The sequence below is a fragment of the Mus musculus genome, chromosome 2 (genome assembly GCF_000001635.26).
Source record: "Mus musculus strain C57BL/6J chromosome 2, GRCm38.p6 C57BL/6J".
NCBI lineage: Eukaryota > Metazoa > Chordata > Mammalia > Rodentia > Muridae > Mus > Mus musculus.
Genome location: NC_000068.7, coordinates 119,042,530 through 119,056,759, shown reverse-complemented (window position 1 = coordinate 119,056,759; position 14,230 = coordinate 119,042,530). Strand labels below are relative to the sequence as shown.

Here is a 14,230-nt window from a genome sequence, read left to right as displayed (position 1 = left end):
TACCTAAAATAGTGGATATATCTTAGGAAAATTGAATTATGCTGGGTATGATAGAACATAACTATAATCCCAGAACTCAGGAGGTAAGAGGCAAGGAGAATTGCTACAAGTACTAGGATTAAAGGCATGTGCCACCATACCTGTCCCTAAGTTTTAACATATACATGGTGTGTCAGAAGCCAACAAGCTAATAACTAGCAAGTGATCTTTCTGAGATGGTCCATCTTGGATTAAAAAAAAATAATAATAATCTGCCAGGCATTGTGGCGCAAGACTTTAATCCCAGCACTCCTGAGGCAGAAGCAGGTGGATTTCTGAGTTTGAGGCCAGCCTGGTCTACAGAGTGAGTTCCAGGACAGCCAGGGCTACACAGAGAAACCCTGTCTCGACCCCCCCCCCAAAAAAAAATCTATGATGGGTTTGCTCCAGTAGGCAAGGACAAGGAGAAATTCATTTTAGGAAAGACTGCTGCTATTAATATGCTTTTCCTGGTATATCTTCATCTATAGATATATAGATATAGTTATTAACCTGGCCAGTTAGCTCAGTTGGTTAGAGCATGGTGCTGATAATGCCAAGTTCGTGGGTTCGTTCCCCGTACAGGTCAGCAAGCTGCCTAGATTATGGGGGCTGGTGAAATGGCTCAGCAGTTAAGAGCACCGACTGCTCTTCCAAAGGTCCTGAGTTCAAACCCCAGAAACCACATGGTGGCTCACAACCATCCGTAACAAAATCTGATGCTCTCTTCTGGAGTGTCTGAAGACAGCTACAATGTACTTAAATATAATAATTTATATTAAAAAAATAATAATATAACACTACGTATTAGCCCACCCTTTTGAGCAAATCTTTACAGAACAAAGATATACAGTCTTATATAGTGATGCTATATAGACAAATAGATGACTTAATTCTTAATGACAATCCTATAAGAATTCCTAAAATTATATCAGTATTTATTAAGCTCTCTTATAGTCGGACTGGTATTAGGTCCTTTCTGGTAATCAAAACTGCAATGAGAACTCTGTCAATCTGGCTTCGGAGATAGTAAGTAGGCATTCTACTACTCAGAGCACAGTCCAAAAGGTTGAAAAACCATTGACCAAAGGTCATAAAAAGAGAACTAACAATTTATTATAGGTGCTAGGACAGAAGATAAAATACTAACTGGATTTATCTATACAAAACTTCACTAATAACTTAATTATGGTTTTAACTCTCCATGAACTTGTGGAGTTGTGACAGGTGATGAATGTTTAGCCAGATAGTCTAATGAATATGCATGTAAACATCTCTATTGTAAACTTATATGATTTGAATCTATGTATTTTGTGATGAACCTTTTATCACGTGATCATGTATGCTGAAAGATGTATAAGTGCTGAGGACAAAGAGGAGAGCACTTCTCCTTGTCCCACTTTTCTTGGCATTATTCTCCTTATCCCCTCTTTTAGTGCTCCTTGTCCCGCTTATCCCCCCTTTTTTACAAGCCCCATTCCCATTTTTCTTAAAGAGCTTTCTTAGGAAATTTTTTACAATTTAGAAATAAACTCTAAAGCCACTTTTCAAAGTGTCGCTTTCTCTTCCTGTGACTTCAACCAGCAGGCTGAAAGTGAGAGCGGCACAGTTCCTGCAGAGCTCGAGCAAAGGCTGCTTTATTTACTCTCTGCTGTTTTAGGATGAGGTGCTACCAGTTTCAAGCCTCAGAGGAGTTCAAAGGCAGGTCAGCTACTGCGGCAAGTGACTTAGACTTAAGATAGGAAATGTTTTATTATGATATAGCAATCCTAAATACCTTGTAAGACCAAATCTTACCCCCACCGAAGGATGCTCTTCCCGCTCTGCTGCTGCCTCAAGAAGAATAAGCACAAGAAAGAGGACCTGCCAGAGCTGACACCCGCTCACCCCTTCCCCCCCTGGCCCCTCACCCCGTCTCCATCCCCAGCAATGATTCTTAATTTTTTAGTTAATTGCCCAAATTGCAAAAATCTCAAGATTTTTTTTTCATTTCATAAAATAATTAGGGGGCTGGAGAGATGGCTCAGCTGTTAAGAGCACTGACTGCTCTTCCAAAGGTTCTGAGTTCAAATTCCAGCAACCACATGGTGGCTTACAACCATCCTTAATGACATCTGACTCCCTCTCCTGGTGTGTCTTAAGACAGCAACAGTGTACTTACATATAAAATAAATAATAAATAAAATCTTTTAAAAAAATAAAATAAAATAATTAGATTTTCAGTTTTTCTTGAAAGCCCAAGTGTGCAACAGCACAATTCATATTCTCTAAGTTGCCCGGGTAGCCTTGAACTCATTCTGTACAAGGCTGTCCTTGAACTTTTAATTCTCCTATCTCAGTCTCCTAAGCAACCTTGATTACAGGAAAGTACAACTAGATCCAACAATATTCATGTTTTATATACTATAGTCAAGTATTCAAATTGGAATTTTACTCAATACGTGTTGAGTGGAATTGGAAATGGAAATCTACTCAATTAAGATAGCTCAGCAGGTAAAGGCACTTGTCACTAGGCTTAACTACCCAAGGTCAATCACTGGAATCCACATGGTAGGAGAAAACCTGAATAGACTCCCATTAAGTTAGCCTCTGACCTTCACATCTGCAGTATAACTCACACAAAATAAATACATACAAGATTTTCTCACTGCATGCATTAACTAGAACCTTATTTTCAGGTAAGAAAAGACATCTCAGGTTTAAAAATAATAGCTATAAAGTTTGACAACTACTACTAGCCATTTCTATCATAACATTAAATTAATACCATATACCTACTAACAGTCAATGTTCTTACTTTTTTTTTTTTTTTTTGGTTTTTTTCAAGACAGGGTTTCTCTGTATCAATGTTCTTACTTTTAACAATAAGGAAAAATAAGATACCTAAAAGATAATATTTTTCACATAAAATAAAAGCCAAATTTAGGGAACAGACTTTCATAAGTCTGAATTTAAGTCTGAAATAAGTATTTGGGTTTAGAGTTTTTGTTGTTATTTGTTTTTTAAAAAATTTATTTAGTTTTATGTGCATTGGTGTGAGGGTATCAGATCTCCTGGAACTATAATTACAGACAATTATGAGCTGCCCTGTAGGTGCTGGGAATTGAACCCAGGACCTCTGAAAGAGCACCCAGTGCTCTTAACCACTGAGCCATCTCTGCAGCCCCTGTTTTTGGTTCTTAAGATAGTCTCACTATGTAGCCCCACCTGGCCTGGAATTCAATATATACAGACCATACTGGCCTCAAACTCACAGATGATCTTTCTGCCTTTGCCTCCTGAGTGTTGAGGTTTAAAGCAAGGATCACCACAACTGGCTTGACTGCTTTAAACAAAATGTACATGAGTGTTTTGTTTGCATGTATGTCCGTGGAGGTCAGAAAAGGAAACTGAATACCCTAGAACTGGAGTTAGGGACAGTTGTGAGATGCCACATAAGCACTGGAAATTGAACCAAACCCCCTGACAAGGGGCAAAGAGACGCCTTGTTGGTGATACTGTTTTTATACTAAGCAGCGGCAGAGTAAGTGGCAACCCTTTGTTCATTCTGGCTTGATAGTCAAAAGTTGTTTTATGCCTAGAACTCATAAAAATCAAATCAAGGGGCTGGTGAGATGGCTCAGCTGGTAAGAGCACCCAACTGCTCTTCTGAAGGTTCTGGGTTCAAATCCCAGCAACCACATGGTGGCTCACAACCATCCGTAAGGAGATCCGACTCCCTCTTCTGGAGTGTCTGAGGACAGCTACAGTGTACTTACATATAATAAATAATAAATCCTTAAAAAAAAAGGATCTGCTGAAAAATCAAATCAAGGGAGCTGGAGAGATGGCTCAGTGGTTAAGAGCACTGACTCCTCTTCTGAAGGTCCTGAGTTCAATTCCCAGCAACCACATGGTGGCTCACAACCATCTGTAATGGGATCTGACGCCCTCTTCTGGTGTGCTTGAGGATAGCTACAGTGCACTCACATAAATAAAATAAATAAATCTTTAAAAAAAATCAAATCAAATTCAGACAGTGCAGGGAGGAAGAAGGAAGACAGAGACCTGTGGACCATCATGACATCCATAGACCTGCCCTCCAGTGCAAGGCACAGGGGGGACATAGACATCTGCTTGTAGACAGGCCATGCAGTATAGATGGAGGATGTCACCCAGGGACCTGCCAGCCATGTGGCCAGCCTGCAGCTGGAGCCACCATAATGTATAAGCATTTGGTGGTCAGATGGGAGAGAAAGAGAAGTGGAACAGCTTGAACATCAAGAAGAAAGATGGAACTAGACATTCGGGGGAAGAAAGAAGTAACCTGTTGTGAGTGACCAGCCCTGCCACTGGTGCTATTTCTGACTTTGTGCCTACTCAGTGGCAGGGGTCATGTAGCAGGGGTCGGTGTCCTTGTCTGTGGCTCATATTTCCACTACAGAACATGAGGAAGTCCTTGGTCAGAGCAGCCACCGGGGACCACTTGGATGTCCAGGGGCTGTGCCAAACTGGCCCTGCCCCTCACTGAGATGGCCCACCCCAGAGTAGAGCTGGTCCTAGTTGAGGGGACAAGGATGAGCCAGTCCTAAGGACGAAATTGTGGGAGAATTGGGCCCACGTCTATGCTGTGAGGTGGCTGCAGTACTCTAGAGAGCCGGCTCCATCTCTCACAGCTGGCAGCACTCAGTGGAGTGGGCCCTGAGCCTTGTCAGGGCAGCAGAATAAAGCTGATCCTGACGGTGGAGGTATGGGTGAGCAGGCCCCAAGGGCATAAGTGTAAGAGAGCTGACCCTGCCACTCATCTGCCATGGGGTGGCACTCTTTGCAACCCCCTCCAGCAGGAAGGAAAGTTTCCCAGAGATATAGCTCTGCCCCTCCCCTCACCAGCTGCAGCATCAGGAGAATGGGCCCTGAACCCCACCTGGACAGCACACAGAGCTGACCCCGGTGGTGGAGCACAGGTGAACCACCAGCCTTGAGGGTGAGATCCAGGGAGTGTTGGCCCTGCCACTCACTCATCTACTATGAGGTGGTGTGGATGCTCTCATCCCTCCCCACCTTTGGCAGTCAGAATAGCTGGCCCTGGGGTCATAAGAGTGGGTAAGCAGGTCCTGTTCCTTGCAGACTGCTGCAAGAGGAAGAGCAGTCCCTGCACTTCTGGGCCACAGAGTCTTCTGGTCCTAGTTGAGGGGACAAGGACGAGATCACGGGAGAGTTGGGCCCACGCCTATGTTGTGAGGTGGTGTGTGTGTGAGTGTGGGGTGATGTCCTCCTCCTTGCCACTTGCTGTAATTGGTAGAGTTGGCCCTGCGGGCATAAGAGCAGAAGAGCTAGCCCTGTCCCTCACTGGCTAGCGCTCAGAAGAACAGGGCACCTGGGCAGCACAGTGAAGTTGGCCCTGATGGAAGGGGCTCAGATGAGCCAGCCCCAAGGGTGTGAGAGCAGGAGAGCGGTCCCAGCCCCTCATAGGCTGCAGCACTTGGGAGAGTGGGCCCTATGCCTTGACTGGGCAGCACAGTGGAGCTGGCTCTGGTGGAAGGGGCACAGGTGAGTTAGTCCCAAGAGCATGAGAGCAGGAGAGCTGACCCTGCCTCCTGCTGATGGTGGTATTGGCCGGCCTAGCCAGAGCAGTGGTAGAAAGCTTGCACCGGTGGTGTAATTAAGGGAGAACTAATGAGCTGATCAGCTGTTACCACTTAGACCCAGATCCAGGGCTCTGAGATGGCCCACCCCAGAATCCAAAGCTGCAGGATCTCCATGATACAGGACAACAACAGAATAACTGGGAGGAGTCCCAAAGAGGATCCAATACTGATGGTGTCACAGAAGCCAGAGATCTTGAACCAGACCAATGACTGATCGCAATGAACATTTCAAGTGAAATGTGTGGTCAGAGGGATGTACTGTGGGTCACACTATAACATACTACTACCGTCTCTACTGTTTTCTATGCTTTGTTTTGGACTTGTTGTTGTCTGTGTGTGTGTGTGTTTTATTTTGGAGGAGGATGCAAGAGCAAAAGGCTGATATGAGGGGACGGGGAGAGGAGCAGAACATGATGGGGGTACATAATATGAAACTCAAAGAATCCATAAAAACCTAAAAACAAAAAAAAAAACAAAAAAAAGAAACTGAATCAAGGTTCTTCCTCTCAAGATCAGCCAGTGCTCTTAATTAGTGAACTATCTCTTCAGCTCATAAATGTATGTATTTAAAGCAATTGCTTGCTACTGTATTGACCTTCTTCACTGGGACCTATAAGGCTTAGAAGAGACGGTCTCTGGCTGTCTCTCAGACTTCATTACTCCTGACTACTTCCTGATTTTAGTAGCCACACTCGCTGTTCTAGTCCTATACAGAGTTCTTCCACAAATTAGTGTACTAATAAAGTGCTATTCTCTCTTGGCAAGAAAGACAAAGTCTTCTTGGTAGCATTACAACTGTACTTTAAAATCTTGTTATATAACTTGTTATATATTAACGGGTGTTTCTATCACTTCGCTCAAATACCTTTACCACAGCAGAAAGTTATGAAAATAAAGTGGTGTGTCTTGAGTTTCCTGTTATGGTCTAGCAGTACTTTTAAATGGTAGGAGCTCAATGGCTATTTTCTGAATGAGTCCCCTTCACAAGTAAACATGCAGCACTTACAACTATTAACTAGTACATTTGTCTCTTCTATAGAAGTGATTCTCAACCTGTGGATTGTGACCTCTTTGGGAACCAAAAACCCCTTTCACAAAGGTCCCATATCAGATACCCTGCATATTACATATTTATATTACAACTCATAACAGTAGCAAAATTAGTTATAAAGTAGCAACAAACTTTTGTTTGTTTTTGTTTTTCAGCACAGGGCTTCCCTGTGTAGCCTTGACTGTCTTGGAGCTAGTTCTATAGCCCAGGCTGGCCTAGAACTTGCCTCTGCCTACCAAATCCTGGGATTAAAGGTGTGTGCCAACCACACCCAGCTGCAACAAAATAGTTTTATGTTCGAGGGTCACGACAACCTGAGGAATTGTATTAACAGGTTACAGCATTAGCAAGGCTGAAGAACCACTGCTCTATAGAAATCATTTCAAGTTCAGCTTATCTTTTACAGGAATAGTTTTAAGTTCTGTACTCAAAACAGGTAACTACTAGGAACTATTAACCCAAGGTAACCTAAACCATTGTTGTTTCAAAGTCTTTGAGAACCATTCCTCTCCAACTTGTGAACTAGTTACCACTTAACCAATGAGATTCAAAACTTTCTGGAAGTCTCTAATTTCATTAAATGTGTATTTTATTATATAACCCATGTGTTACACCTTTAACAAAACAGGTCAAGCCCCTAAACCACTGTAATAAACCGTACTTATAAAATGCTTTTGATCACATTCATACTAATTATTGATTGTCTAGAAAACTACATTTGGCATTTAGGGGTATACTTATAGCATATAGTTACAGGTTTTTACTTATATACTTACAGGTTTTTGGATACTACTAGTTTTTTTAACAGCCATTCTTGAAATCTATCAGGCACTGCATGAACTAATTCAAAATATTATCTATCTACATTACCATCAATAATACCGTATCATTGTGAAGTAAGAGCTTTGGCAACTGGTATGAATAAAAGCTAGTGGACTTAATTAGTAACTTGATTACTTAAGAAAAAAGTTTATTATCTTTTCCTTCAACTTACACTTACCAAATGGCTACCAAGTTGTTAGGACATACTCATTAAATTTATTGAACCAAGCTATATAAAAATGAGGATATTAAGTATTTCTTTTGGACTGTTTGAACCAAAAAGTTTGAGCCACCAGTCTAAATAATCCAGGGGTCTGCAGACCAACAGTGGGCCAAAGCAACCTTTGAGAACTTTCTTTTAACTGAAGAAAATAAACATCACCACCAAAACATCATGTAGCAGAGACCATCATACTGACCCACAGCAAGCAGAGCCTAAATACTATCTGGCTCTTTGTCCATTCCTGAATTTATACAACCAAAATATACAAACATTTTCACTGATTCAGACTCCACTGATACAGACTCTAGACCTGTGCTGTCAAATTGAATGATTATATACAATGAAATTAAGATGAAACAAATTAAAACTCAAGTTTTTGGTAATCATACTACATTTCTTTGATAACCATATTTTAAGTGCGCCAAAAATGACTGCTAATAGATACCATGTTGGACAGTGCAGATATAGAATATTATTATCACAGAAAATTCTATTGGAAACGCTTGTTCGATCCAGTATCTAGAATCAGTACCTTCTCGTATTCTCAGCATCAAACACATCATTTATATCACCATCCCAAACATTTTACTCCATTTACATCTATCAACTTGTAAAGGTTTCCAGCCATTCACATAGTCAAGAAGTACACTGCTTGAACCTAACCTTTAATGACCAAATACCTTACGATATATTTCCTTCCATATTTATAAATCATCTCTCCAACAATCTGACCAATGAAATGCCATCCCCATGAAGTCTACTTTAGCACAAGACAATGAACCTATGAGACATACAAGGGACTCAACGGAACCAATTTAACTGAAATGAAAACTAACGGTCAACCTTGGTGTCTAGAATAAACTGCTGCTTTGGGTTTTAGCCACATGCTTTATCTCTGTTAACTTCTGTCTTAGTCACAGTTTTATTGCTGTGAAGAGACACCATGGCCACAACTCTTATAGCAGGAAGCAGTTAATTGGGGGTCTTGCTTACAGTTTCAGAGACTTATATAGCAGTCATCATGGGGAACCTGCGAGCAAACACAATGCTGAAGGAGTAGCCAAGAACGTCCACAAACAGCAGGCAGAGTTTTGGAAACCTCAAAGCTCATCCCTCATTAACACATCTCCTCCAACAAGGCCACCCCTCCTCCTAATCCTTTCAAACAGTGCCACTCTCAGTTGACTCGGCATTCAAATATATGAGCATAAATCAAACTACAACGTCTAGTACATTTTAAAAATTGCAGTAGGCAATATTTTTCTTCCCAAAGGGAATCCAAAGTCTTTTGGATGGGAAAGGAAATTTATGTAATCTAACACACCGATTTGTCTTTACTAATGTTGGACCTGCAGAAACCCGAAACTCTATTATTGTGCTCGGACGGAGCCTACAATTTAAAGTTCACTCGTCGCCTTCAGACCACGGAAGCAGGGAACGTCGGTCAGAAACACATACCACAAGGAGTTGGCGAGAGACGGTGGGACCGGATCCCGGAGCCCTGACCAAAGATGATGGGCGGGGCGAACCCGGAGGCCCACGGCGCACCGCGCAGACGACACGACCCCGGGAATGGAGCGGCTTTGGGAAAGGAGAAGCGAAACGCGGCGCTCCAGGAGAAGGAGAGCGGGCCGTTGGCGCTCGCGCGGTCCGGTCGGCTGCAGGGCCTTTCCGAGATCGCCCCGACGACCGAGCGACCTCAGCAACCCGCGCCCGCCCTTCAGCACTCAAACAGAACCCGAGCCCTCTCAGGAGCCCAGAACGGAAAGGAGCATTCTGACCCGCCACCGACCACCTGCTTGACTTGTCTGGGGTCCTCGCGCTCCTTGGAGTCGGACGTCACCTCTCAACGTCCCTGAAGTATTCAAATCTAACCGCCCTAGTGATGCGCATGCTCAGTGCTGCGCGCCGCGCAGACCCCACCCCTTCGGCTCCAGACCGGCCCCGCCCCTAAGACATAAACTTCTCTGTCCTCCTCTGCTCTGACTTAAGTTCCCTCGGGTTTTTCTTCTTTTCTACAGAATTTTCTTCGTCTCTGTTATTCTGAGAACGGCCATCTTCTTTCGAGTGTTTGCAGAGTAAACAATCGCACTGTTGGCTTCCGTACAAAATGGCGACTTCCATGGTATTGCGTCACAGCGCTCTGTGTCTACTCCCTATAGCTACCAGGAAGAAACTAGCTTCTGGGACGAGGTGGCCGAGTGGTTAAGGCGATGGACTGCTAATCCATTGTGCTCTGCACGCATGGGTTCGAATCCCATCCTCGTCGAAAGTGTCTTTTGCTAATTAGTGTAATGTGAATTTATAATCCACAGGATGGAAGTGATTAAATATTGCTTCGGGTTTTAATTCCGATCAGGTTCTATCTAACACAATTAGTCTCAGCATCGAGGTGTTTTAGTTGGTGATATTGTAATTTGAAGGAATTTGATATTTGAAATCAGCTGAAGGAATTGAGATATTTGAAAGGCTGCTTTTGGAATGTTATGACTCACAGATGAAGAAAAAGCAGATAAAGAGACTTTTTTCTAGGAATTTAATTTCTTACAAAGTAAAATAACAGGACATGTTCAGTGGTGGTCTGGAACATGAAATGTCCTAGCTCTGAGATGAATGCTTTCAGTCTTTAATGAGCTCTTACTCCGAGGGCTTTGTTTTGTTTTTGTTATTTTGAGACACAGTTTTACTGTGTAGCAGTCTAGCCTCCAGGTTAAAAATCATCCTGTCTCGCCTTCCCAAATGCTAGGATTACAAAGCTATACCCCCATAATCGCTATTTTGGGGGTTTAATACCTGTCCTGATCGTGAAGTACCATATTGCATTACAAATGCCACCTCTTCCAGCCCTTAAGCAAGCTATGGGATTTGTTTTCAATGTATACATTAAAAAGGTGCCCATGGGGGTGGGGGTAGGGGTGGGGGTGGGGGTGGGGGTGGGGGGGTAACCCAAGTGAACCCTTTGCAGGGCAGTGGTGGCGCAGACCTTTAATCCCAGCAGTTGGGAGGCAGAGGCAGGCGGATTTCTGAGTTCGAAGCCAGCCTGGTCTACAGAGTGAGTTCCAGCATGAGTTCCAGGACAGTCTGGGCTACACAGAAACACTGTCTCAATCCCCCCACCCCCACCCCAAAACAAAACTCCCAAAAACAAAACAAACAAACAAACAAAAATGCCCATGACATTTGAAATCTTGCTATGATCCAGAAACTACTGAAGAAGAGGAACACGACTACCTTTTCAAAAGACAAAAAGCTGAATCTTCTGGATTTAACCAAAGGATTAGGAATAGAAAAAAGAACAGAGATTTTCCTCCTGTAACATCATCAGACAAATTCATTCAACTCACACTTAAAAACCCTTAATGTTTTTTACATAACTAAAAGCAACATACATTTTACATGGATTATGTGTCTCCGACTCTGCAGAACCCTGTGATCATGATAGATGTCTTCATATTCTATTATTGTTGTTTTACACTGAAAGATTAATTTGTCCAAGGCTATACAGCTTCTAAGTTGCAGACAGGACAGTGTAACCCACATCTATTGACTCCATGATGTTTAACCCTCATCCTGTATGGTACCAGATCATGAAGAGTTCTTAATGATCCCCTGGAGTGGTGATTTTACATTCCTCTCACTGGGCATGCTCAGTGTTCAAGAGCCCAGCACCAGGGGCAGGTGCTTCAGCAAGATTTGTGGCACTGATGATTGGAAGGCAGTCAGACGCCTCTCTCCTGGTTCCTCCATTTTAGGTCCAAATCCCTTGGGAATGTTGCTACCTTCACAGTCTGGGCACTTTTGGCCAGTTCTCTTCAGCCATGTCTTACTGTCCGTTTTCTGTCCTGGTGGGACATACATCCCTTCAGGGGCCTTGCAGACAATTTAGTAGCCAATTTTTTGTGGGTGAAGAGTGGGCAGCGACAATCATTTTCATAATCTCTCATCAAAAACACTTTTAAATAAGGCAATGAGCTTCAGTGATATTGCCTGTGACTTTGCCTCTGATTGAAATCGTGTATTTTATATTACTCTGACTGCTTTAGAATTCCTATGGTTTGAGAGTGTCTGTCAAATTTTGTGTGTCAGAAATTTGATCCAAACTGGGTAGTGACACAAGCCTTTAATCTTGGCACTCAGGAGGCAGCAGTAGGCAGATTGCTGAGCTCCAAGGCTAGCCTGGTCTACAGAGCCAGAGGCATCACAGGGAAGCCCCGACTGGAGAATCAAAACAAAGCAAAAAGAAATTTGATCTAGAGCAGCAGACAGAGCATCCATCTCTCAGATTTTCCAGCCCCCAGAACTGAGAGCAAGTGCCTCCCACAGATGCCTCTGTTTATGAGCAGCCTGAGACTCACTCTTTAGCTTAGGCTAATCATACATCCTGCTTCAGCCTCTTCAGTCCAGAAAGTACAGGAGTGTGCCACCATGCCATGGCCAGCGAAATTTATATTCTATATAAATCATTCAGTTTCGCGTATTCTATTGTAGTAACAGAAAGCAGCCTATTACAGTATTCACTACTTTAAAACTATGGTCATGCCGGGCGTGGTGGTGCACACCTTTAGGCAGAGGCAGGCGGATTTCTGAGTTCCAGGCCAGCCTGAGCTATGTAGTGAGTTCCAGGACAGCCAGGGCTATACAGAGAAACCCTGTCTCGAAAAAACCAAACCAAACCAAAACAAAACAAAAAACCCAGAAAAACAAACAAACAAAAACTATGGTCATTATTAGACCTGCCATTAGACTTTAATAAAAAAGGATCTGGGTGTGGTGGCACATCTGTAATCTCAGCCCTTGGAGATCAGTTCAAAGATATCCTCAACTATTCAGTCAGTTTGAGGTCAGCCTGGGCTATGTGAGACTCTGCCTTTAAAAAAAGTCGAGCATAAGTTTGTATAAGTATATATGTGAATTTTTGGTTGGTAGGTTGGTTGGTTGGTTGGTTGGTTGGTTTTGGTTTTTGAGACAAAGATCCAACTGCCTCCAGAAACCAAAAAATAAAAAATTGTGGAACCATCATTCATTCATTCATTTTTTTGGTTTTTCGAGACAGGGTTTCTCTGTAGCCCTGGCTGTCCTGGAACTCACTCTGTAGACCAGGCTGGTCTCAAACTCAGAAATTCACCTGCCTTTGCCTCCCAAGTGCTGGGATTAAAGGCGTGCACCACCACGCCCGGCTTTTTTTTTTTTTTTTTTTTTTGGTTCCACAATTTTAAAAATATTTTTGTTGAGCATAAATATGTATATGTATTTTTGATTGGTTGATTGGTTTGCAAGTAGCATTTCTCCATAGTTTCTGCTTCAAGTTCCTGCACTTCCTTCTCTAGAGGTTGGACTGTAACCTATGATCTGAAATACACCCTTTCCTTCCATAAGTTGATTTTGGTGAGAGTGCTTTATCATAACTGAAAAGAAACTAGGACAGAAGTCATTTTCATCAACAAGCATCCCTACCCCTGCGTGCTGTACATCCCCATCCGCATCCATCAGTCTGCTCTCACTCATCTCCTGGGTTTTTTTTTTTTGGTTTTTTTTTTTTTTTTTTTTTTTTTTTTTGTGAGACAGGGTTTCTCTGTATAGCCCTGGCTGTCCTGGAACTCACTTTGTAGACCAGGCTGGCCTCGAACTCAGAAATCCGCCAGCCTCTGCCTCCCGAGTACTGGGATTAAAGGTGTGCGCCACCACGCCCGGCCCATCTCCTGAGTTTTACCAGCTTCTAGGATTTGATGGCTTGTTTTGGGTCTAGTTTCTACAAATAAAAGATAGTTGAAGCTGGAGGAGGGGCAGCTACACACTTGTAACCTAAGCATTTAAGGATGTTGAAATAGGAGGAATACAAGCCCGGGCTATATAGTGGAGAGTCTCATCAACCACAATGAAAAAAAGCAGGTAGGTATTGTATTGTTAGTTCTTTTTCTTCTTTTTTTTTTTTTCATTTATTTATATGAATACACTGTAGCTGTCAGACACACCAGAAGTGGGCATCAGATCCCATTACAGATGGTTGTGAGTCACCATGTGGTTGCTGGAAATTGAACCCAGGACCTCTGGAAGTGCAGTCAGTGCTCTTAACCGCTGAGCCATCTTTCCAGCCCTGTTATTCTTTTTTTCTTTTAAATGTATTTATTATCATAAATAAGTAACTGTAGCTATCTTCAGATAGATCAGAAAAGGGTGTCAGTTCTCATTACTGATAGTTATGAGCCATCATGTGGTTGCTGGGATTTGAACTCAGGACCTTCAGAAGAGCAGTCAGTGCTCTTAATCGCTGAGCCATCTCTCCAGCCCCCTTGTTAGTTATTCTTAATTCATTATTTATTTTTATTCTATGTGTAGAAATTGTGCCCTTCCCCCAGCCTTGAGTGGGCTAGTTCAGACCTTTTTTGCAACAATCGGCTAGCCCACCTCAGGTAGAGTCTTCCAACCTAGGTGAAGTGTATTGTCCTACCATCTGCAGCTTCCTGCACGAAGTCACTACGTGTTGAGCAG

At 42.8% G+C, this 14,230-nt stretch overlaps 1 protein-coding gene and 1 non-coding gene across 6 annotated transcripts in view; one reads left to right on the top strand and one right to left on the bottom strand.

Moving 5' to 3' along the window:
* Knl1 (kinetochore scaffold 1) overlaps positions 1 to 9,641 on the bottom strand; it is a 63,379-nt gene extending 53,738 nt beyond the window's left edge. The window contains exon 1 of one of the 5 annotated variants that reach the window (NM_029617.3): positions 9,537 to 9,641. The gene's annotated coding sequence lies outside the window, so the exon portion shown is untranslated. Of the gene's footprint in view, positions 1 to 9,199 lie in introns of all 5 variants that reach the window. The other 4 variants (NM_001362732.1, XM_006500376.3, XM_006500377.4 and 1 more) reach the window with 4 other exon arrangements.
* Positions 9,642 to 9,928: 287 nt separating this feature from the next.
* On the top strand, positions 9,929 to 10,010 carry n-TSgct7. The gene has a single exon. It is a non-coding gene; the product is annotated as a tRNA-Ser (tRNA).
* Positions 10,011 to 14,230: the final 4,220 nt, after the last annotated feature.